Raw genomic sequence first — 27,157 nt, 5'->3', positions numbered from 1 at the left:
CATGATTGTAGGATGCAATTAAAGTCAGGAATCAAAGAGGGAAAAGATGGGAGTAAATACCAATGTGGATTTAAATAAAATAGCTCACAAACAATAGTCATGACTAGCTTATTTCATAGCTGGATTCCCAAATATCCAAACAGAAAGCAAAGTGAAAAAAAGACAAGAATTGCACAACAAAGATTTTTAAGATGGGACCATACCAAGAGTGATGTATTTATTATATAAATCTTTGTTCTCATAACAGTCAGAGAGAATAGCCATATTACTCTCTAGATTTCAACCCATCAATGTCAGTTTACTGTCCATAGGGACAGGGGCAAACTACTAATATAAAACATTACTATCTTCTTGAAATCACAGCTCCCACCTCACATGTTTGCACAGTGTACTCCTGCAGTACTAATCATTTTGTAGTTCCCAAGGCACACCATGGACTTCCTTACCAGTGTGCTATTCTCTCTGTTCATGCTGACCGCTGTATCTGGGAGACCTTGTATCCTTATCTGCCAGATGGACACTTTCATCTTTAAAAGCTAGACTCAGCATACTAGTACTTCCATGTTCTACATTCCCTGTGTGTTTCCTTCCCATTTTTAATCAGATTTTTGTTTCCCAAACAAGAGCTAGCATTTTGGTACATTTCATTCATGTAATAATGGCCAGTGATTATTCATTTTATGTCATGTACTGCATTAAGTGCTTTACAGGCCTTATGATATCCATTCACCACACAAACTTTATTAAGGCAAATACCATTATTATGGCCATTGTACAGATGAGAAAATTAAACTAATTTGCTGAAGTGACATGCGGTTAAGTGCTATGACCAAGATGCAACAGAAATGTGACAGAGGCTGCCCCAAGTCCTCATCCTGTCCATTTACTTCTTTCACGGCTGCCTCACTTACAGCCTCACCAGACTTTTCGGCAAGTCTCTTGTCTCCACACGTCTTCTATCCCAGAGATATGACATTACATTTCTTCCCAATGCACAAAGACATTTACAAGGAGGAAGAGGAATAACTAAAAATTAGGAAAGAACACCCAGAGAGAAATTTGGGCTTTCTAGAGTCTCATATGTCAGAAATTTGCCCCATTCTGTCTGTTCACTCCTAGAGTACAGACACGTGACTATTTCCGAAGTGTTTTGAGAAAGTGCCCAGTGATACATACATTAAAATCAGGGCTATTTTATCTGTTAACCCAAGCTATCACCATGGAGACCCAGGAAGATTCTTTTTTTCTGATATGTACGATGCAAACTGGACATATAAACAAATGAAATATTTGTTAATCTAAAGCTCCTGATTCAAAGAATGCCTGTAAAAATATAAGAAATAATTTGGATCAATGATTAATTTTGGGGAGGGTTCACTGGTCACACATGCATGTTATGCTATGAATCATCTTGTATTCATTCCTCATGGGCATTTATTCAAAACAATGTTTTACTCTTTTTCCGCTAAATGTTGTTTTCTCCTCATCACATCCTTAGTTTGGGGGCTTCCAGAATATGGAAATAAGAACCATTTTCTACAATCTGTGGGAGGGGGAGCCCTTCTCTGAAGCTGCTAAAATACTGTTAAGTAGCTATTTAAATTGTGGGAGAACATATCTATCACAGAGCTAATTCCTGAAGCAAAATAGACAAGTAGAGAATCATGGAGATGGATAAACCAAGGAGATATGAGAGAAACCTGACCTGTCACATGGTTAAAAATGTCCCATGATATCTAAATATGATCCTCTCACAGAAGCACAGAACCTTCCATCTTGCATAGGAGCAGTTACATGTCTCATCACATCTATATATATAAAAGCCTAAGCGACCAAACAACCAGTTGTTATGACATGCACTGATCACCAGGAAGCAGATGCTCAATGCAGGAGCTGCCCCTGGTGGTCAGTGCTTTCTCACAGCCAACCTCCCACAGCCGGCCAACCTCCCGCAGTCCCTCCTCCTGGCCAACTTCCCACAGCCCTGATCGGTCCTGGTCGCCAGCCAGGCTGAGGGGCCCCACCTGAGCACAAATTCATGCACCAGTCCTTTGGTAGTAAAATAAATAAATTGTTTTCAAAGAGAACTGAAATGTTTGTAAGCACAGAGTTAAGCCTTCAGATATATTAAATTAGACTAAATTATACATCACAATGTAAATGCTTAATATTGTCACCAGGTCACAAAGAACGTTTTAATGTAAATACTAGTTTGAGGGATCTAAAACTACCTTTCCCACCACGGGGAAGAAAAAAAGAGCAAAACGGCAACATTGTACATGGATTTCATATTAATGGTTTCCTTTTCTCTTGTGTCATCACTACATTCTTTGCTTCTTGAGGAAAAAGTTCTGGGGAGGCATAAATTTTGAATAATAATGCCACTCAGCCAAAGCATTCTCATTGAAAAGAATTAGCAATCCAGACAGGGTACCATGGAGTGAATCTTAATAAGAATATTTTTACAAGGCAAATTACAAAGGAGACTGTAATTATCAATTTCTCTCAATGCTATTCAAGTTTATAGTATGTGGGGAAAAGCTACTGGGAAAATTAACTTGATGTAAATTTTAAATAGGCAGTATTACTTTTAAGAGATGAACAACAGATTGCTCATTAGCCTTAGTTCACATAATGTAACAGATGTCATATATCTCCAGAGTAAACACATATTTTGTCACAAATAATTCTCTGAATACTTTTAAATAATTATTTTATTTAGCAACAGTAAAAATGATATTTCTAAAATTGTATTATAAGTTTCTTAAGACTCTATGTTGTACTACGTTTTATACCACCCTGTGCGTAATACAGTGTTCAGTGTTCAAAACTATTTGCTGATTAATTGGATTTTTCTTATTGTTTTATTTCAGCCTTGTTATTTGTCCCATGACAATTTTCACCTCTGTTCACCCAAACAAGCACATGTTCTTAATCATCAGGATAAATGCCCTGCATTTCAGTTATAGTAACCAAATCACTGTTAATATATTTTTCTTTTTAAATACATATATATATATATATATATATATATATATATATATATATATATATATATATTCGGTGTTTTCAGAGAGGAAGGGAGAGGGAGAGAGAGATAGAAACATCAATGATGAGAATCAGTGATCAGCTGCCTCCTGCATGCCGCCTACCGGGAATCAAGTCTGAAACCTGGGCATGAGCCCCAACCGGGAATTGAATGATGACCTCCTGGTTCATAGGTCGACACTCAACCACTGAATCACACCAGCTGGGCTATTTGTCTTTTTTATATATAGAAATATTACCAAGAATTCAAAATTTTACTGCCACTGATCCTCTTAGGAACTGAAGTTCCCTCTCCAACATCCATTTGCCAGTAGGTGGGTCCTTATTACTTGCTCCCTGACGCTTTGCTCCTGGTGCCTATTGGATGACCACTGCCAGATCACCTAACTCTTCAGAGACAAACCCTCAGGTTCTCCTCCATCCTGTTCCTGAACGTTATTGGATCAACTGCTCACTCTTGAAGGTATGCCCTGACTACATATACATACCTCATCTTGAACTCTGCCCACAAATAATTACCCTAAAAACTGGAAAAGAGCAAAAGCCAAAAGAAGCCACAAAGAGTCTAAAGTGGTACAGGCCTATCCTTAGGGGATTTTGAACACAAGGGCAAACTGTTAACTAGACATGGAGCCCAAATATGAATTGTAGGTCTGCATTACAGAATTTCAATGCCATGGCATGATCTATTTAATAATCATACATAAAGTTAAAACCTGGAATCACTGAATATATGTTCTAGTACAACACACCCATCACTACGGCACAAAATTATGTTTCATTAATTTGCAAAAAAAGTAAATGATGGTTAAATTGTGAGAATAATGACATAACTAAACTTTAAAAAGCAAACAATATAATCCATCATGATGCTCTGGCTCTTTCCTCTGATCCTCTGTGGAGATATTCATATATACAATTGGATACTAGTCAGTCAACCATAAGAAAAGGTGAAATATTGCCATTTGCAATAACGTGGATGGACTTTGAGAGTATCATGCTAAGCAAAATAAGTCAGATAGAAAAGGTTAAGAACCATATGATTGACATCATATGTGGAGATATAAAACTGAAAGCAGCAAGTGAACAAACAATACAAACACACAACAAACAAAAAACTCATATACACAGACAACAATATGGTGGTTGCTAGAGTGAAGGGGGATTGAGGGATAATAAAGAATGAAGAGGATCAAATATATGGTGATGGAAGATGACTTGACTTTGGGTGATGGGCACACAATGTAATATACAGATGGTGTATCATAGAATTATATACTTGAACCCTATATAATCTTATTAACCAATGTCACCCCAATACATTCAACTTAAAAAGTAAATAAAAATCAACATATCACTATCTCTGTAAAAATGTGCTGCAATATGCCCCAAAGAACCCAGCATCTGACTTGCAAAATTGTATTTTTAAAAGGGATATACATTCATGGTTTTTTAAAAATATATTTTTATTGATTTTTTACAGAGAGGAAGGGAGAGGGATAGAAAGTTAGAAACATCAATGAGAGAGAAACATCAATCAACTGCCTCCTGCACACCTCCTACTGGGGATGTGCCCACAACCAAGGTACATGCCCTTGACCAGAATCGAACCTGGGACTCTTCCAGACGACGCTCTATCCACTGAGCCAAACCAGTTAGGGCACTCATGTTTTTTTTTTTAAAAAAACAATAAACTAGATATACATTTATTTTTTGGTGTCTAAGGGATTTACTTCAATATCACAATAATCTGATCTATTGTTATTATGGCAGCGGTCCCTTTTTGACATTGCCAGTACGTCTGACTTAAACACACTCTCTATCTCTTCCTAATTCTCAGTAGTCTGGAAAAGCAGATAATAGAGCCAGTGCAATCATGCTTAATATAAGAGCAAAGATATTATGTGCAAAAACACACATGAGGTGTGATATCTGTTCTCAAATCTCAGAATCCTTTTAAGATCTTAGTCATTTTCTTGCTGGTTAAGATTGAAAAATAAATGACCTATGGATAAGAGAAAGATTGGTGTGTTTGCAAAACTATTAGAAAAATATAGTCTTATGCTAACTTAAACATATTTCCCAGTACAGAAACCTCAGCCTTGCGGTATAGCAAGGCTTTTTAGTCTGGATTATAGACTGCTCATTAGAAGTGAAGGATAGTATTAAGTTTATGCATAAGAATAGAGTGTAGTAGGAGGAAAATGGGGAAATGAATACCCTGGTGCCCAATAATAAGAAAAGTGTTTTTCCAATGAAAAGATACTATGTTAAATATATATCGTTAATTTATGACAGGAAGTTAATTTTACTTTTCTCTTTGGAGTTAATTCTTTTTGTGTATAGGTATTTGAAAAGGAGTTTTAAGATGGGTAGTAGTACACAGTAATATATTTTCCACAATATATTTCTCCCATAATATATTTTCTGAGGACAAGTTAAGTGAAGTTATGAAAAGAGAAGTGAGAAAGAACTCAACTTCGTAATACAAACGGTTTTTGAATGTTGAGACCCCCATGTCTCTTTTCCTTCTAACTTCAATTTTATTAATAATAAATTTTAAGAAGTGATGAATTAAAAAATTAATCACCAAAGGCTAAATGTGCCTAGATAGCATTGCAACTACAACACAACTCTGAACGCCTGGGCTCAGATCACTCCTGCTTCTCCTTCTTCGTCATTGTCATGTTCTTTCCTACCCTTTTCTTCCTCTAATACCAAGATAAATCTACAGTTTGCCAAAAACATATGATTCACTTTTATAACAACATAAAATGATAGAAGATAGTACTGTAAATTGAAGTTGATTCTAAAGGAATACAAATCAAAATAATGTTCCAGATGGGCATTTGGACACATATTACACAATATCGAGACAATAATACAAATCTTGATCTGCCTTAGCAGGAGCCTAAAGTGCCGTATGAGCACTCTCTTCACAGACCCGAAGTTCTCCCCTTGCCTCACTGTCAGTAACTTGGCGGGGTTCTTGGAGAATGGTGTGTTCCAACCTTGCAGGGCATCTTACACTTTTCATTTATTCATTCAAAGATAGCAACACATTTTCTGTCAAATAAAGTTATCATGACATAGGCTAAGCACATATCCTTTTCTCTGGATTTAAAAAGACGAAAAACGTAAAAATACTAAAAGTGAAGGCTGGTTCTTAAAGTCTGCAAATTGCTCTAATGAGAATTACAAGTTTGGCACCAGTGCCCTGAACTATGTGTGAGCTCTCACCAGCTGTCTACCAGTTGGTCTGACATCAGAATAGCTTGTGAACCAGTGTCATTAATGGTTTCATTTGGAGTGGTGGTGGGTGGTGAGAGGGCATGGGGATGGTTTATGAGAGTCTAATTTGGACAAAGATTAGGAAAGACACCAGGATCCAAAGACAAATGGTTGAAGTAGTAGTTCTCAAACTTGTTCAAAATTCTCAGGCAAGGAAAAGTGAATGATACAAGATCTGTGAAGTTACAATGTCCGCGACAGTTCTACTTATTTATCTTATTTCATTTTCTCAAATATTCTGTATGTTAGATGTCAATAGTCCATTTTACAAGTGAGGGAGCTAAGGCTTCAAGAGAATAAACAACTTGGTGTGAGTTTACAAGGCCAATACCAGTAGAGGCACAACTGGAAATATGATCTGTCTACTTCTCAAACTTATATTGATTATCTTCCACAGTTATCCTAACCTTAATACTAATTTTATATTTATCATTGCTTAACCTTAGTCCTAACACATGCTACCTTTTTGTCTTAGAACCAGAGAAACTAAATGGAATTCCCAGAGAACCTAATGCTGTCCACAGAGAGGGCAATCATAGAGCTACCATTATTATAAAAAAACATTTCAGGGTCTGTAGAGTCTCCTTTCAGTGTAAACGATGCAGAATTATTACAGATATCATGGTTTAAATAACATTTTAGGAATGAATAAAACAAAAAATAATGTCCTTAGTTTCATTTTATGATCAATAAAAATGGTCTCATGCTCCACTAACATTCATCATGCTCTAATAAAAAAAATATTATACAGTTGTCCCCCCTTTTTTATAAATATTTATTATTTAAAGCATTACATATGTCCCTTTTCCCCCCATTATCCTCTTCTTCTACCCTCCCCCCCCCCCAGCAAGCCTTCACCACCCTATTTATTGTCTGTGTCTATGGGTTATGCATATATGCATACTGTATGAGTTCATTGGTTGATCTCCTCTCACCTCTCCATCCTCCCCTGCCTTCTTTCCCCTCTTATCCATGAACTAGCTTTCAGTGATTTCCATTACCCACAGTCAACCATGGTCCAAAAATATTTTTTAAAATTCCAGAAATAAATAATTCATAAGTTTTCAATTGTGTGCCATTCTGAGTAGTATAATGAAATTTCACATGTCCTCTCCTATTCCATCCAGGAGGAGCATATCCATGTTGTATAGACGCCCCACCATCTGGGTTATCAGATGGACTGTCAGAGCATCACAGTGCTTGTGTTCAAGTAACACATACTTTATCTAATAAGGACCCCAAAGCACATGAGTAGTGATGTCGGCAATTCAGTTACCCCAAAGAGAAACCATATAATGTATGTATATGCAGGGAAAATGTAATATCTACAATGTTCAGTACTTCATGTGATTTCAGGCATTCCTTGGGGGTCTTGGAACATATCCCCTGTGGAGAAGGGGATACTACCAAACTCAAGGTTTCAATGGCATCTTACTTTTAACAGAGATCAAGCACAGTTGGTGCATGAACAAAGACAACAAATAAGGGAAATAATAGAACTGGAGATTTATGTCACCTTCCTATTCAACAATTATTAGAGAGAATCTAAGAATTCACATCAATTGTGCATAAATGAATTCTTTAGTTTGTGGTGTTATTTATTGGAAGCAGGCACGTTTATCATAACTCTTGCTCAAACTCACAGAATATTAGTGCTGGAAATATATTTAGACATCCTCTATTTAGTTAATCCCCCCCCCCACCTACCTCTCTAAACCAAGAAGAACAGGCTCAATGAAGTAATGTGGATTCATAAAGTAATATGGTTTTAGAGGAGTATAAATTAGAAATGAGTAGAAAGTTCAATGCGTTTTTCCAAGGGACCACATACTATACTAACCATAACCTCTAATAATACTGACCACATTTTCCATCCTAAAAATTGGGAAATTGCTTATCCTGGGATTTTTAAGCCATTTCATGGACACCTTAATGAGCAATTCCATACATTTGTTTTTGGCATTAAGTTTTGCAAGATAGCACATGTCTGAAAATTATTGGAACCACATGAAAGACTGGATACTCTGGAGATAGAAGCCTAGGATTAGAAGGTGGCATTTTAGGTTGAGGGACTGTCACAAACAATCATAATTTACACTTTAATCCCTATGCAGTTATAAATAGTGCCCTTTTCATTATTGAGGATTTCTTGGTTTAGACAACAAATGTTATGATTGCACAAATTTTAGAATAAGAAAATATTATCTCTAATCTATGTCAAGAGAGCCTATGATTACTTGCATAGATATGCAATATTTCTTATTAAAAGTAAATGCCATTATAAAGTAGAGATTAACTGTTACTTCCAACTTAATGTGAAGCAATATATCAAATTCTTTTTATCTGACACCTAAAATATAATTGATTTATTAAAGGAGTTAGGTGGCAGAGCACAATGACATTGAGTCATAAAACAAAACAAAGAAACCCATTGAAAAAGGAATAGAAAGTGAAAACAAGAAAAACATTTACCTATCTTCCAATTTTGCCTGTGAACACTCTGGATTAAAGGTATATTCATACCTTTTGTTTCTATGGAGAAAAAGACCAAGTTAGAGGAATTAAATAAAAGGGATTTAGCCTTGGAAGTTAGGAGAAAATGGTCATCTTAGCTGCCATAAATGAAAAATCATGCCCTTTTACTTTCAATGACACAGACAAATCTATGTACGTGTATGTACCTGGGTCTGTGTAGTTGTGTGAATAACACACTCACTCACTTGATAGAGCCTCAGTGAAGGGGAGGAAGCCAAGAGTAGCTTCCAGGGAGTTTTATTATTCAGTGATAAAAATGAAATGAAGAAAATACATAGATATTTAAAGAAACTGGGTTAAGCCTTTGTTAGCTGTTTTAATTGAATACACTTGACAGGAAAATAACTCAACATAATCTATAAATTTAAACACCTTGTATTCATTCCTTCCTATCATAATAAAGATTATTATTTTTATTTTAACTTTTAGGAAATGAGCTCATTTTTATCTTTATGTACTTCACATTATGCTTCTAGAAGGAAAGAATCCATCAGTGATGTAGTATCAATAATGCTGCTATGAATTTTCCAGAGTAGTATCTTACTCAGGTTTTCTACAGAATTCATCAAGACCAAAAATTTCCCTAACACTTAAGGTTCAGAAAAAGGTGTCAGTCTATCCAGAGAAGCTTATTTCACCTTATCATCCTAATAGTTTATGCCATGAACTCTTATTTCATAGCACAATGTTTAGAAATTTCTCTTTGTAATTAAATATACAAAGCCATTTCTATATACCATAGAATCCAAGCTTTAGAGTGATTGGCGTAAATTCTATGCCAATTCTGTGATATAACTACTTTCACAAATAAAATCAGAAGGGCTTTCCACGTTCAGATTTCTTGAAGAATAAATATGCATTAATATAAAATAAATGTAAGTTTTATGTTATCGTTGTTTGGATGAATGCAAATTCTGCTTTAATAACTCCCACTGAGGAACGCTTTCATTTGCTTTACATGACAATTGTGCCCAGTGATACTTGTTGCTAAAGCACATGGTAATATACAGCTCACTTCACATATAGCTAATTACAAATGTTCCTATTGTGAAAGCCATGTTTGTGGGAAAAATCTGTAAATGACATTGGGATTACAATCTTGGGAAAAATAAACATGCCTAAATGAATGGATCATAATCTCCATGTTATCTCTCAATTATTTGTACTCTTTTGTTAAATAAACAAACTCTTTTTGAAAAGGCCATGATTGGCTTTTTAAAATGAAGGATGTGGTTATACAAAATTAATTATAGCTCTCCACTTTAGAATTTACAGTAGAGCATTGATCCTACTATCATGATTACTTAAATTCCAAGTTTTCTTTCCTTTATTAAACCTGAGATCATAAAATTACTGAAACACCTATATATCACATGCATATTGCTTAACTATGGGAATGGTGCTACACATTGATTTAAAATTATTGCTTATATAGAATTAACTCCAAATTAACTATGATGCTAAAACACAGGGACAAAATGGTGGATTTGGTCTACCAACAAAAATAACTCTAACTTAGTTGACCCTTAACCTCAGCTCTTTCCCACTTCAATCATATATTAGAACAGCAGGCAATATAGTAGGAACAATATTGACATGAAGGCCTTAATGATTCTAAACTTTCCTATGATGACAGTTTTATAACATCTTTAGAGTCACTGGAATTATTCTATGTCAAAGCTGAAATCATGCCCAAAACAAACCATAATTGCTTAAACATTATAATGTGCACTCTCCCCTTCAAAAGTAAGATTATATAAGGCTGTTTCATATTTGAACAAAACACTGATTAAAACTAGAAAACTAGAATAGAATTTAGATAAATACTATTGCTACTTTATATTTTTACTGAGCAGACACTGGTTAATACGCTGGAACTTAAAAAAAACCAACAGGCTAATTCAATAAAGTACTTACTTGCATGGTATAATACAAACAAAATATATAGCAAATTAGTCTTCCCCTTTGAAATGACAACATAGTATTACATTTAGAAAGCATTTAAATAAAAACTTTAGAAAAACGTAATCAAAAGAGGGTAAATGGGGATAAATGGTTAAATAAGTCTTTTTTTTTAAAATATATTTTATTGATTTTTTACAGAGAGGAAGGGAGAGAGATAGAGAGCTAGAAACATCGATGAGAGAGAAACATCGATCAGCTGCCTCCTGCACATCCCTCACTGGGGATGTGCCTGCAACCCAGGTACATGCCCTTGACCGGAATCGAACCTGGGACCCTTGAGTCCGCAGGCCGACGCTCTATCCACTGAGCCAAACCGGTTTCGGCGGTTAAATAAGTCTTGACTTTGGGTGGTGAACACATGATACAATATACAGAGGATATAGTATAGGATTGTACCCTGAAATCTATATAATATTATTAACCAATCTTACCGCAGTAAAGTCAATAATTTTTTTAAATTGTGGACTAGGAAGCTCTAAGCAATTATTTTCCCACAGGGGAGGTAGGGAACTATACATTGATTAATATAACTTTGTAGGAGCTTGGAAAACTAGTCAATGGCTTTCAAAAAACAAGCAGATGCCCAATCCAGGAAAGGCATGCTCAAAATGGCAGAAAGTCTTGTGGTGTCTTACTCACACCTGCACCATCCTTCCCCTGTGCAGTGTTGCACAGTCAGGAAGAAGTGGCCCAATTCGTAGTTCCCTCTCTCAGGCCAGAAAGAGCCAGGTAGAACATAGTTGCAATGCCCTGTCTGTGTGCTGACTTACGAGGAAACTCATACAGGGAAAGAACAGCACAGTTTAGCTTAAAAGGGAAGACATGTAAAGCAGTGGCAGGCATGTAGGAACTGCAGGGACAATGCAGATCTGCGGACACCTGGGGGTAAGATATAATGGGCAAAAGAATACAATAGGACATACAAGGCACCAAGAAGTAGTTGGAGTGAGGGTCTTTGGGAAATTAAGTCTTAAATTAAAGCAGCGATGAGTGACATCAGCATTAAGTTGGACTAGGAAGCTCCAGGCTCTTGTACCCCACAGAAATATTAATTGAACAACTATAGATTGACAAAGAGCCTTGTGGGAGCTCTGAAAACAAATCAAAGATCTGCAGTGTTTATGGGGTAGAGCAAGGACGTATACTCAAATGCCCAGACAGGACACACGCCCAGAAGAACGTGAAGCTGGGCTTATTAATTAAGGTCTTCCCCTGAAAAAGCCAGTCTATAAAGAGTGGGAAACGTGACTCTTTTTTCTAATGTCCAATTTTAAACAAACAATAACAAGCTATTTAAAGAAATAGAAATATGGCCTATTAAAAGAAACAAAATAAATCCAAAAATGGCCCCTGAAGAAATACATACATCAGAGCTCCAGATGTTAAAAACAATTATCTTAAATATGCTATCGGAGCTAAAGAAAAGCATGGATAAAGCATTCAAGGAAATAATTTTTAAAAATCCTAGATATATCTGAACAGAATGGAAACAAAAACGTGATAGAAAATTTTTAAAAAGAACCAAATAGAAAATTTAAAAAAATATAATAAGTTGAAATATTAACTTTTGGGGTTTAACAGCAGCCTCAAATAGGAGGTAAACAGAATCAGTTAAATGGAGGGCAGGTTATTTGAAAGTATTGAGTCTGAAGAAGAAAAACAATACTGAAGAAAAGAGTACAGAGCATAAGGTACTTGGGGACACACATGTGTGTGCTTAGAACAATATGTAAGTCTTAAAAGAAGAACAGACAGAGAAGAGGAAAAGAGATTGTATGAAGAAATAATGGCAGAAAACTTCCCAATTTTGAGGAAATAACACAAATCTACAAATGCAACAAGCTCAACCCCAAGATGGTTAACTGAAAGAAACCCACACTGAGAAACATTATTATCAAATTGCTGAAAGACAAAAACAGAGAATCTTAAAAGCACCAAGAGAAAATAACTCATCACACACAAGGGATTCCGTTAGATCAGTATATTTCTCAACAGTAGCCTGTGTGGCAGAAGGCAGTAGGATGATGTATTTAAAGTGCTAAAGAAAAGAAAAAGAAAAGTATCAACCCTATCAACCTAAGTTCTATGTTTGGCAAAACTTTATTTAGAAATGAGGAAAAATTAAGATATCCCCACAAGCAATGTTAAAAGGAGTTTTTTTTTTTTGTATTGAAATGGAAAGATGCTAGACAGTAATTCAAAATCATATGAAAATATAAAGTTATCTGGTAAAGTAAATATATAAGTATAAATAACAGCATTATTGTAATTTTGATTTGAAATTTCACTTTTTATTTTCTACAAAATTTAAAAGGCACATTTATAAAAATAGTTATAAGTCTATGCTAATGGGTAAACCCTAGATATAAAGGGAGGAGGATACTGTTAGGAATGTTTGTATGTGACTGAAGTTGCTATACTAAAAAGTTATACAGGCAGATGGTGGTAGCATTGGCATGATGATGTGAATGTGTTTATTACCATAGAGCTGTACACTTAGAAATGGTTGCCATGATAAATTGTATATTATGTATATTATATTTGGCTATTTTTTCCAGTTTTATTGAGATATAAATGACAAATAGCCTTGTATAAGCTTAAGGTGGACAGCATAATGACTCAACTTACATATATTGTGAAATAATTACTCCAATAAATTTAATTAATATCCATCATCTCATATAGATACAAATAATACATTTTCCTTGTCATGAGAACTCTCTTAACTTTCAAATCTACCATAGAGCAGTGTTAACTATAGTCATCATGTTGTACATTATCCCCTCAGTTCTTATTTATGTTACAACTGGAAATGTGTTCCTTTTGACCAGTTTTGTCATATTCTCCGCCCCACTCTCTGCCTCTGTCAACCACAAATAAGATCTGGCTAATTTCTGATAACATGGTTTCATTTTAAAAAGTGCCACTTGACAATACAGTATTAAATTATTCACATCAAAATTGTCTCAATAACATAGCAGCCACACTCTCACACTATTTAGAAACGAATAGTACTGGAAGCCAGTGAACCACTACACAGCCCACAAGAAGAAATGCCTGGGGAAGTGATGGAGCTGTCACACTTGCTGCACGGGTGAGAGCCCCAGGCCCTCTGTCAAAATCATGCTGCTCTCCTGGGCCCTTCTCATGCCTCTAGCCCATGGGCCATCCCTCGTTTCCAATGGCTGGACAAATAATTAGTTTTCCCAACTCAGAAATGGAGTGCGCAATCACTCTCCTGCAATAAACTCTAATCACCACCATTCAACTGTGAGTCTGCTGTCAGAAGATTGGTCTACACCCAATGAAACAAGACAAAAGTGATAGATTGCGATGCATTAATTAGCTAAATGGAGAGTGAAAGTTGAGCAAAATGGACAAGTTGAATTTAAGTCGAGTGAGATTGCCAGGCTTGCACACATTTAATTATATATGTTGGTATATGCCTTTAAAAATGTTCCTATGTAAAGGGGAAATTTAGGTCCCTTTAGACCAGTGATGGCGAACCTATGACATGCGTGTCAGAGGTGACACACAAACTCATTTTTTTTTGGTTGATTTTTCTTTGTTAAATGGCATTTAAATATATAAAATAAATATCAAAAATATGTCTTTGTTTTACTATGGTTGCAAATATTAAAAAAAAATTTCTATATGTGATACGGCACCAGAGTTAAGTTAGGGTTTTTCAAAATGCTGACACGCTGAGCTCAAAAGTTTCGCCATCACTGCTTTAGACTGAACGTTTGTTCACTGGAGGTGAATAAAGCTACCAGCTTTTTAAATACATTCTCTGAATTTCTCTTCACTTTTACTTTGGGGTTTCCTAGGAAACTGTTGATCAGAGGCAGTAATACCACCTTGATTAATCATTAAGGAAATGTGGATTAAAACCACAATGGGATACCACCACATACCTGTCAAAATGACTAAAATAAATTTCTGATCATCACCAAGTGCTGCTAAAGGTGTAGAACAACTAAAACCCATATACTCTGCTAGTGGGAATGTAAATGATTATACTGGTTTGGGAAATCGGCAGTACCTATTAAAAATGAGCATAAATGTCACATATAAGTAATTGTATATCCCACAGAAATGTGGCCATACCTGCCCCAAAAGACATGTATGACAATGTATGAGTGACAAACTGGCCATGCTGGAATAGTATAAAGCATTGAAAATTAAATTACTGCTATACATAGAAATCTCACATAAATAATATTGGGTATAGGCCACATGACAAAACAAGTGCATTCTCTATTATTCCACTCATATAAACCAAAAAAAGTGAAACAATGCATAGTATAAGACTTCAGAAAATTGTTTAGTATAGGTAAAAAGATTGGGATTCAGAACTTTGAAAGGAAAAAAGCATTTTCAATTATGTTGGTTATGTTTATTTTCTAAACATAGGTGTCCATGTATTGTTGACTTGTGAAAATTCGTTGAACTGTTCACTTGCTTTTGTGTGTGTACTGTTCTTAAGTATATTTCAATAACAGTCTTTAATGAACCAATAATATATCATTATTTTATATGTCAGAACACATAAATGATATTAAAATTGAAAAAATAAAAACTCAATTATGGCACTACTGCATTAATTTCAATTATTTTTGTCTGTGTATATTTAAACATGGACAATCACTCAGCATTGACAGTTTTTTCTAGGTTAACACAAATTACCAAAATTGATTAAGGAAAAAAACAACAACAAACAGAAAAAACCAACTTTCTATAGTCTAGAAACATGAAGCATTATAATAAAAAAAACTATCAGAAAATAATAATATTTTGTCTCAGTTTACCATTAGATTTTCCTAACTTTTAATGAATTAATGAATAGGAAATTTTCAAGCAAAATTAAAAAATCTCAGATTTTAAAAAATAAATTCTAGAGTCATAAAGCCCTTTTTATTTCCTTCCTGAGCAAGATCTCCTTCCCTTTGTGATTCTTCGATTAGTGCTTATTTTTTATTTATCCTTTTTCTTTTTATTTTCATGAACAATTATCTACATGTTTGATTCTTGTTTTCCATATTGGTCATTTTCTCTCACTCATCATTTTCACTGATTGTCTGTGACCTCTATATTCTAGGAGTGTGTCTTCAGTTTGTTTTCTGATTATATTATCTGTTACCTTCAAAGGCAGTTTTATTCTTCTGCTACTTTTTCTGTTTCCTTTCAGTCTTTTACATTTAAATTTTTTCAACCTCTAGGGTATTTATATCTAAGTCAAACAATGTATATGTAAAGATAACAATTTTTTTTTTTAAAGATATCTTTTCCGGTTTCTGTATTAACGCATTGTTCTATATACATTTTACATTTGAGGTTTTAATTTCCCATGTCAAGTAATCATTATCCAAATCATGTCTGGCTTTGATGGTATGGCTGTTATTGTTTACTGATCTGAAGACACGATAAAATATATTGAAGGGTAGTGTATTTCAAAAGACAAGTCAGCTGCATTGTACTCCACTGTGTAAATGTACCACAGCTTTTTATCCACTCATTTACTAATGGGCACTTGGGCTGTTCCCAGATCTTAGCTATTGTAAATAATGCTGCTATGAACATGGTGGGGGGTGGGGGGGCATGTATTCTTTCTGGTTGGGGTTTCAGGATTCTTAGGATATATTCCTAGAAGTGGGATCATGTGCACATGATCTCACTTATAGGTGGAATCTAATTAAAAAAATAAACTGGTGAATAAAATAAAACCAGAGGCATGGAAACATGGAACATTCTGACAAATCTCAGAGGAAAGGGGGGAGAAGAGGAGGAGGTAGGAAGAGATTAACTAAATAATATATGTATACTAGAGGCCTGGTGCACGAAAATCATGCATGGGTAGGGACCCTAGGCCTGGCCAGCAATCAAGGCTGATGGAGGCCTTCCAGCTGCCGCCCGGCCTCCCTTCCCCAGCCGCCAGCTGCCGGCCAGGGCCTTCCTTCATTCCATGCCACCCCCTGGTGGTCAGCACACGTCATAGCGAGCGATCAAACTCCTGGCCTCCTGGTAGAACTCCCGAGGGAACACTTTGCATATTAGCCTTTTATAGATATAGACTAGAGGCCCGGTGCACAAAAATTTGTGCACTCGGGGGGGAGGGGGGTCCCTCAGCCCAGCTTGTGCACTCTTGCAGTCTGGGACCCCTCGGTAGATAACGACCTGCTGCTTAGGCCTGCTCCCAGGTGGCAGAGGGCAGGCCCAATCCCTAGGTGCAGGCCCTGGTCGGGCTCAGAGCAGGGCTGATTGGGGAGTTGGGGCGCTGCCCCCTGTCATGCACAGAGCAGGGTCGATGGGGAGGTTGTGGCGCCACCCCCTGTCACGCACAGAGCAGGGCCAATCAGGGTGTTGGGGCACTGCCCCCTGTCACTCACAGAGCAGGGCCAATCAGGGTGTTGGGGCACTGCCCCCTGTCACTCACAGAGCAGGGCCCATCAGGGGGTTGGGGCACAGCCCTCTATCACCCACAGAGCAGGGCCGATCAGGGGGTTGGGGTGCCACCACTCTCACACTCAGGGCAGGGCCGATGGGGAGGTTATGGCTCTACCCCTTCACACACAGAGCAGGACCTGTGGGGGGGGGGGGTTGGGGCACCGCACCCTGTCACACACAGAGCAGGGCCGATCAGGGGGTTGTGGAGCTCCCCCCTGTCACTCACAGAGTAGGGCCGATAGGGGAGTTAGGGCACCGGCCCCTGTCAAACACAGCAGGGCGGATCAGGGGGTTGGGGCGCCGCACCCTGTCACACTCAGGGCAGGGCTGATGGGTAGGTTATGGCTCTACCCGGTCACACACAGATCAGGGCCCGTGGGGGCGGAGGGGCGCCACACCTGTCACACACAGAGCAGGACCGATCAGGGGGTTGGGGCACCACAGCCTGTCACACACATAGCGGCAGGGCAATCAGGGGGTTGGGGAGCTCCCCCCTATCAGGCAGAGAACAGGGCTGATCAGGGATTTGGGGCACCTTCCCCTGTCACAAACAGAGCGGGGCCGATAGGGAGGTTGTGGCTCCGCCCCCTGTCACACACAGAGCCGCAGGGCCATCAGGGGGTTTGGGAGCTACCCCCTGTCACACTGATCCCGGTGCTAGGAGGTATATTACCCTTTTACTATATAGGATAGAGGCCTGGTGCACAGGTAGGGGCTGGCTGGTTTGCCCTGAAGGGTGTCCTGGATCAGGGTGGGGGTCCCCACTGGGGTGCCTGGCCAGCCTGGGTGAGGGGATGATGGCTGTTTGCAGCTGGTCACACACTTTTCAGGGTGGGGGTCCCCACTGAGGTGCCTGGCCAGCCTGGGTGAGGGGCTGAGGGCTGTTTTCAGGCTAGGACTGAAGCTCCCAACTGCTCCTTTTTTTCTTTTTTCTTTTTTTTTAAATTCTGGGCCAGCTTCAGCTCTGGCTCCAGCTCTGAGGCCTCACGTGCTGAAAGTAGGTATCTGGTTTGTTTAGGTTCTATAATCGAAACTCTATATCAACTCCAGCTCTGAGATCCCGGGCTCGCTGAAAGCAGGTTTCTGGGGTTTTGTTTAACTTCTATATTTGTTACAATGTTTCTTAAACTGCAGGCTCAGAGGCCGGCAACACAGCGGGGGAACGTTGGAGTCCTCTGTCACTGAAGCAAGCAAGCCTAATGTTAGTTTCAAGCTGCCTGGCTGCCGGCTGCCATCTTGGCTGGCAGTTAATTTGCATATCTCACTGATTAGCCAATGGGAAGGGTAGCGGTCGTATACCAATTACCATGTTTCTCTTTTATTAGATAGGATATGCACTGACCATGGACATAGCCAGTGGTGGGCAAACTTTTTGACTCGAGGGCCACAATGGGTTCTTAAACTGGACCAGAGGGCCGGAACAAAAGCATGGATGGAGGGTTTGTGTGAACTAATATAAATTCAAAGTAAACATCATTACATAAAAGGGTAGGGTCTTTTTTTTTTTTTTTTTTTTTAGTTTTATTCATTTTAAATGGGCCAGATCCAGCCCGCGGGCCATAGTTTGCCCACAGCTGACATAGACAATAGAATGGTGAAGGCCTGGGGCAAGGGAGAACCTGGTGGAGGAGAGCAATGGGGGGTGGGAGGGGCAAAGGGAGAGTATTACATCTGTAATAGAGATAAAAAAAGACAAGTCAGGAGACTTACCCTTAGCCCTGATAACTTGGTCATACTGATAACTTGGCTGTTAGCAAAGAGCATCTAAGCTTCACAGTTAAAGAGTGGGTTGTGTAAACTCAGGCACTAAATCCAATGAGTAACATTCAAATAAAGCACATCTGTTATAATGTTGACGGACCATCTTTTTTCCCCATTTGTGGTCTTCCTACCCTGGTCTGACAGAGCAGCAACTGTCAACCTTTTTCATCTCATGGCACACACAATTCAATTACTAAAATTTTGCAGCACACTAAAAATATATTTTCTATCAATCTGACAAAAATTTTTTATTTAGTCACACCGAATGGCTATTGTTGTGTTGCTTGTTGTGATTTTTTTAGTTTGACAATGTAAGGGGAAAGAGGTCAGTGACCCTGACTAAACAGGTATTGCATGTTTTAAAAATTCTTGCATCATACAACTTGAAAATAGCTGTGATAGAGTATTGTTAGAGAGAGAAAGAGAGAGAGAGAGAGAGAGAGAAAGAGAGTAATTCCCAATTCCTATCATCACCACACCTACAATCTACAATGATTATTGGGATTTTCTCTCTCCTTGGTGCAGTGGGTTTCCCTAAGTTCTTCCTTCCTCTCTGCTCTTTTCAGTGGGAGGAGAAATATGAAGGTACTGACTAAAGAGGGGTGCCCAGATATGACTGCCTGACTTTCTGAGTCATACAAATCTTGGATCTGTGAGTCATGGGGCAGAAAGCAAGTGAGGAACACAGAAACTCTCATATTATTTAAGGCCATGGATTTGCCCTACTTCAAACTGTGAATTTCATTTTTGCAATGTGGAGTCTTCCCAGATGCTAATAATAGATGGGCTGAAAGACTCAGTTTTGAATGTTGTCATAAATTTTCATCTTTCTCTATGCCCTTACAGCCACTTTAGCTGCTTTAAGCACTAAGACAGTAGAACTTTAAAAAAACAAGAACTATTCCTGACATTTTATATTATAATTTTAAAAAACTCTATAAGCATCATTTGGAGAAAAAATGAATCTTTCAATAATATTTACTCACAACCAAAAGTTATTCCTGAACATTGGTACAATATTACTTTGACAGAGATGGTAAAAGTTGCTATTAATGAAATAGCACTTGTAAATATTTGGGTCCGTTTCATCAGGAGATCTGAGAAACCCACAAAACCATCTTACAATGTAAATTTTCATTGCTGACTCAATGTACATTTTACTTTGCACCAAAAGCACTGCAATTTTCTTTGGCAGTTTTTGAAATGAATAAGTTACATTATTTTCAGGTCCTTTCCGTGAGGTGGTTCGATGAGTTCATTTTCATTTCATAACTGGCCAAAATCCAATTTTATCACTTGGAATAATGTGAGGCCCATATTCTGTTCTGGGGAACTGACAAGGCTCAGACTCTGAAATATAACCTAACTACTCTTTTCAAAATATAAACAAATTAAAAAGAGGAAAGAAAAAAAAAGGTATCTTGAGAAAGTTTTTCAATACTACATCACATATCACAGAATTTAAGAATTGATTTCTTACACATAAATTTAAAAGAAATCATTTCCATGAGCTTCCCACTGTTTTTTTCACTTTTTTCATGTCATTGGTTTCATATAACTTTGAAAATGTCTGGCCATTATCAATTTTCTTGCACTTGTTTCATGTGAACAATTTGGAATTCGAGCTTCCTGTCCCTTGGACCATAAACAAGATGCCTGGCTGTTTGTTGAGGTGGTATGGAGTAAATTGAAACCACACGGACTAGAGATGGAAGGTCTGGGCTTGCGTGCTGGATCTGCCTCATACAGGGTGTGCAAAAGTAGGTTTACAGCTGTGGGTATGCGAAACACAGGCTTTATTCGTGTATTTTTATTTATTTACTATTGTACTATTTTCCATATGAACAACTGTGAACCTAGTCTTGTCCCACCCCGCATTAGCTCTATCAGTGCTATGCAGTTTACTGTCTGATCTATAGGCTGGTGTCACTGTGCAGATACTAACTGGGATGGGTATAGGACTCAGAGAAAGCATTAGAGACTTTCAGACCCATTTCATGGAGTAATTCCATATCTGTAGAATAATAAAAAATAGTTAAAATGTGGAGTTGTGTCTTTGGTGTCTGCTTTTTAATCATTTTATTTCTCTAGTAAGTAATGTTTAGTCATTCTACAAAAACATTGTCTGCAATGGATTAGAAATACACTGACACTTAACCACAGTCTGAGAAACACAGCTCCAAGACCTCCAGTGATCTAATTCGCCTCTGGGACCTTAATTTCTCCATTTGTAAAATAGAAGTAATGCTCCCTACCTCGTCTTCCACAACGACTATGTGAATACTAAATAAAAGTAATTATTCATAACTTATTTGCAAACTATAACACCTCATATACATATATAATTATACTCTAAGTAGCAATCATTTGTAAAATAGCATGGCATCTCAGCTAAAAAAGAAAAAAGTTTGTCATTTTCAGATAGCCAATAAATGTTTGTTGATTTTATGAATAAATATAAGAGCAGAAACTCTGCCACCAGACACACCTGTCTCAGGAAGCAGTGTGCGATTTAAAGCAAGTCCAATAATCTGTGAATAGCAGTTTTTTCATCTGTAAAATGAGAGTTAAAATAGCTTCTACCTCTAAGGGTTGTATTCCATAAAATAATGCATTAAAGTGTTTAGCATTTAATACTTGGTTTTTAGAAAGTATTCAGGAAACAGTAGACTAATATCTTTAAACTCTTTTTCTATGTTAAGGAAACTACTCGAATCTTTATATGCAATATTTTAGATCTTAGGAAAAGTCCTAACAAGATAATTATTATAATCTCCATTTTAAAATTTAAAAAAGTAAGACTCAAAGAATTAAGCAACTTTCACAAGTTCAAATAGCTGCTTTAAATCCATGACTGTCTAGAACAGATTGGTGACTTCCCACAGAATACCAACTCCCCAAGGTCTTCCAAGTAATGACAGTGAATTTCATAGGCACTGTCCTTTGAGAAGCACTCTCATTTTTGCTTGTAAATTCTGAGAATTATCGCATAAAAAAAGATAACAACAGATTTAATGACATATAAAAAGATACTAATGCATTACTTTTTCCACTTACCAGTTTGACCTGTTGGGGTCCTCATGCTGATGGTGGCCACTTTGTGTTTCACTCTGGGCCTCTTCGCACGACCCTATTTCAAAGCTGCAAAAAATATATATAAAAAGAAAAATGATGCTCGCTTCTAGAAGGAAAAGGAATTCTAGGGCCAAAATAGGCCAGTTTACAGACTATCGAGGGGAAAAATACATAGGTGGGGGCTTGGACCCACCAGAAGGCATACAGTCACAGAGGATAAAGAAAAGTCACAGAGAACTGGGAAGAAGGAAACACTTTCACAGAGGATAGAGAAATGTCGATAAATGCCGGAAAGAGGAAAACATATTTTCACCAGAGACAGAGGAATGTTCCAAGATAAGAGGGAGTAAACAAGGGGGGTATCCTGTGAGTTTTGGCATTTGAAACTGATATTCTACAAAAGAGTAACCAATTAGGAGAGCTCAGGGTCATCAAATGGGGAAGGGGTCCAATTAGAAGGGAGCATGAAGAGACAAAGAGCTACAGCTTATATAAACCTGAGACAAAGGGATATGACACAGGTTTTTAGGTTTTAGGTTTTTTGGGTTTAGTTTTTTTTTTGTGTGTGTGTGTGTGTGTGTGTGTGTGTGTGCTTTTTTAATTTTTGGGGGTTTTTTTTGTTTTGGTTTTTTTGTGTTTGTTTTTTTTTTTTTTTTTGAGAGAGAGAGAGAGAGAGAGAGAAGGCTTTTCTCATTTGGGGGCTCCTCTCAGGGGGTCCCTTTTAAGGACACCCATTCCCAGATGGAGTTTGTATATGCTTCCAATAAACTTCTACATTTTTATTAAAGAAATCTGTTAGTCCACTAGTTTATTCTTCAAACTTCGTGAGGACAAGGGCCCACAAGAAGAAATGCCTGCACCCCAAACTCTATGTTTCAGAAGGATCTCTATATTAATGACCACAACAATAATAATTTAAATTTGCATAGCACCAGCTTTATAAAGCTCTTTGAAAAACCAATCTGGATTAACCAACTTCATATATTTGGAATTTTGCATCTTGAAAGGAAGCACATTGCCATGTTTATCTTAAAATTCTTAGAACATGACAAGGTAACTATCACCCAGGCATTCACTAAATTACATTCTTTTTCATTAAATAGATGAATGAATGAACTCATGTTCAAATATACTCATATATTTAAAGATTTTCAACCTTTGAATCCAGAAGGCAAAATGGTATTATTTTTTATTATGGATGAAAAAAAGGCCACATGCTAACCTGACCAGCAAACTCAAAGACCTAAAGTAACCACAAAGGATGGTCTGAAATTAATACTTTGACTAAAAGCAGTTTATAGTGTGTAGTCACATCCTAGGCCAGTATCTTCCCTAACAAAGGTCAATCTTTACCTTAATTGAGCCTATTGTCTTTTTGCATCTAAGATAACTTTCCTGTGAAATGCCAGGGTAACTTGTAACTTCTCTTTTTCTGGACCGCTCAGGGCAAAACCAAATGCGCCTGGGCACCAGTACAGAGAGCATAAATTATTTCATTGTTATCATTATCATGTTAATTGTTGACTGGTAACTATCCTGTACCCACCTGGGTAAAAGAAGTGGGTGTCTATCATTTTACTTTTCATCTAATCCCAGAGGTTTCCTCCCACCTTTCTTTCTCCGCCTCCCTAATCTATCACCAGTGGATTTTATGTAACCCACTTACTTCTTCTCCTTTGATTGTTAAGACTCAGGAGCATTATCCCAATACATTTAGATTATGCTTCCTGGCAATTGTCTACAGTTTGGCTCAAATAAAGTCACAAAAATTCTTTACAGGTTTGAATGTTTTTACAGAGAAGGATAATGTTGTTTGCAAAAAAGGGGAAAACAGGTTTGAAAGAGGAAATATTTTTGCTGTGTCTAAACCTGCCTTTTCAAAGGTTAAGATTCCACAATGACGTCAACAGACAAGCCACAGATTAGTCCTTGTAGTCTCAGTATTTCATAATTACATGAATCTGAAAATGTGTTATCAAAAATAGTTATGGTCTATTTATTCAGGAAAATTTAAATACAATCATTGAAGTACTGCTGAAGTAATTTTAATGTTGAAAATGGGAAATGAAACATTCTTTTCAGAATTACAATGTGACTTTTCCATTGTCATGAGGATCCTTTTCCTTCTAATGCTAGTTTCCAACTCAACTTCAGCCATCCTCTGCAATGCCCCCCAAAAAGAGAAAGATAAAAGAGAGAGAAAAATAAGTTAACACAAAAACAGTAAAAGCTATTCTAGGATTTTTTTCATTAACTCAGAATAAGTGTAATAAAGTGAAATACTTTCTTGCTTTTCTTTTTTTTTATTGAGATATGTATTTTAACATTGTGCAAATTGAGGATGTACAACATATTAATTTGACATTATTGCATTCTTTGAATAATGATGTCAGCCACATTCCTTTGAACCTCAAATTTATATACCAGATTATCTTCTTGACATTGCTATTTCTGTGACCAATGATAATACTAATAATTATTATTTTGTTGCCAACAGTGTAACAGAAATTGTTCTTATCATTTTATAGACATTACCTTTTTTTTTTTTTTTTACATTTAAGCATCATCACTCTTCGCAAACAAGAAAAAATTATGCTTATTGTCAGGGTTTTCCATTTATTCTAGAAGCTGTAGCAATATTATAGGATAGTCAATATATTTTTAAAAGGAGCTATTGACAAATTAAAGTGTATCCAAAACAAGAATAGTGAAATGTTTGGAAACATGCCTTGAGAGGAATGTATCTGTCATTTCATGTCCAGGAAAGTGGTGATGTTGAGTCTGAAAGATGCCCCACATCCCTGGAAGGGGTTGATAGCTCCCTCCTAGGGATGTGTGTTTATATAACTTAATCAATGATATCTTATCTCATTACTTTAAGAAATTAATAATATTAATATAAATAATAGTAATAATTTTGTGGCACTTACTAATGTCCAGGAACTATATTACTACTTTAAACATGGCAAAACTGAGATTTAAATTAAGGTATGCTATTATTTTTATAATCAAGAGAAAATTAATATTTTTCTATGATTCAAGTAAATATCGTCCCTGATGAAAGACAGTTTATACAGTCGATGATATTACAGAAGAAAACACAAGACAACCTCTATGTTATATAGTTTTTTAAAGGAAAATATTTAAGTCAAAATGAGTATTATTTTCAAAAGCATTGGAAAAATGTAAATTCTATAGTATACCAATTCTAGTCCTTGTTTCCAAAATTTAGTAAAGAGTTATTTCATGCTAAATGTTTCTTGGATTTACTGCTGATGGAAATCTGTAAGCATAAGTTTTATCATTTTTAAAAGGATAGAGAAACTATGACTAGATATTGAACAAAATATAATATTTAAAATGATGTACCCATTATCAAGGATATGCTTATTTCTGACATTTCAGCCAAATTTCCAAATAGCAATATATTACATTAACATCTCTTCTAATTACATTAATGACATGGTCACCCATTGGTCATACATAATATTGACATTTTTCCCATAATGAGTATCATTATTATACCATGTCTTAACTATTGGAACTATGACACACCATATATATAGTGGTGTGTATGTGTGTGTGTGTGTGTGTGTATATATATATATATATATATGTATATATATATATATATATATATATGGATTTTTTTGGAATTATGACTCTAATACACTTTGAGGAAAACTTAGCAGAGGCACTTCCAAAATAAACTTTCAACCCCCATACTAAATTACTTTTGTCTAGTGTGATAGATTATGATTTCATATGAGGTTCACTTAACTTTCATATGAGGTTCACTTAAATTTCCAAAGAGTTGAAATAATAATCATTGTAGGTTAATAGTGGTTTCACTTGATTCAGTAAGAAATCAAGAACTTTTAAGAGCCCTAACTGGTTCGGCTCAGCGGATAGAGCGTCAGCCTGTGGACTGAAGGGTCCCGGGTTCGATTCAGGCCAAGGGCATGTACCTTGGTTGCAGGCACATCCCCAGTAGGAGGTGTGCAGGAGGCGGCTGATCGATGTTTCTCTCTCATTGATGTTTCTAACTCTCTATCCCTTTCTCTTCCTCTCTGTAAAAAATCAATAAAAATATATTTTTAAAAAGAGCTTTTAAGAACACAGACAAGTTAGTCTCTTTCCAGAGATTCATATCAAAACAAGTTTAACAAACGCTAGGCAGCGTTCTTTTTTATTTCATTATTTCTGAGAGCCGACCTATCACTTTCTTTGCCTGAATTTCAAATTCATGTTTGACCACTTTTATTTTTTTTGGTAAAGAAACACTTAAGTGACTCCACAGAATAAGGTATATTAACCCTGAATGTGTTTCCAAATCAATTAATCAGAAAAGTTTGTTCTTTTCAAAAGCAGATAGGGAAATGTTCAGGAAATTTCTAGTGAAAGACACAAGCCCTGGCCGAGTGGCTCAGTTGTTTGGAGTGTCAAGCCATACAACAAAAGGTGGCAGGTTCCATTCTGGCCAGGGCACATACCTGGGTTACAGATTTTATCCCCTGTTGGGGTGGGTACTGGAGGCAACTAATCGATGTTTCTCTCTTCTCTCTCTCTCTCTCTCTCTCTCTCTCTCTCTCTCTCTTTTTCTCTCTCTCTCTCTTTCTCTCCTCTTTTCTCTTTCCTTTTCTCTTTCTCTATAAAATTAATAAGCTTGCCTGCCTGGTGATGCTCAGTGAGCAGGGCACATGCCTGGGTTGTGAGCTTGATTCCCAGTTGGGGGCATGTAGGAGGCAGCCAGTCAATGATTCCCTCTCATCATTGATGTTTTTATCTCTCTCTCCCTTCCTCTGTATCTAAAAATCAATAAAATAAAATAAAATTAATAAATTTGTCCTTGTGTGAGGATAAAAAAAAGAAAAGGTAGTAAAGTGTTGGACTGAGAGTACCAGGCCCAGTAGAGGTTTTGAAGATCAGGTCATCATAGTTTAAGAAAGATTTGCTCATGTCAAGATAATTCTATCAGCTGTTGGTAGCTACCTGACTTATAGATATATTATGTAAGAAGAATTAGACAGCTTCA

General features: G+C 36.9%; 1 long non-coding RNA gene across 1 annotated transcript in view; it reads right to left on the bottom strand.

Moving 5' to 3' along the window:
* LOC132212737 (uncharacterized) overlaps positions 1-22,188 on the bottom strand; it is a 183,086-nt gene extending 160,898 nt beyond the window's left edge. Inside the window, exon 1 of the long non-coding RNA XR_009447775.1 lies at positions 22,105-22,188. This is a non-coding gene — a long non-coding RNA (uncharacterized LOC132212737). The remainder of the gene's footprint in view (positions 1-22,104) is intronic.
* Between the last annotated feature and the right edge of the window lie 4,969 nt (positions 22,189-27,157).

This window comes from Myotis daubentonii, chromosome 11 (genome assembly GCF_963259705.1).
Source record: "Myotis daubentonii chromosome 11, mMyoDau2.1, whole genome shotgun sequence".
NCBI lineage: Eukaryota > Metazoa > Chordata > Mammalia > Chiroptera > Vespertilionidae > Myotis > Myotis daubentonii.
This window is presented reverse-complemented; position numbering and strand designations above follow the sequence as displayed.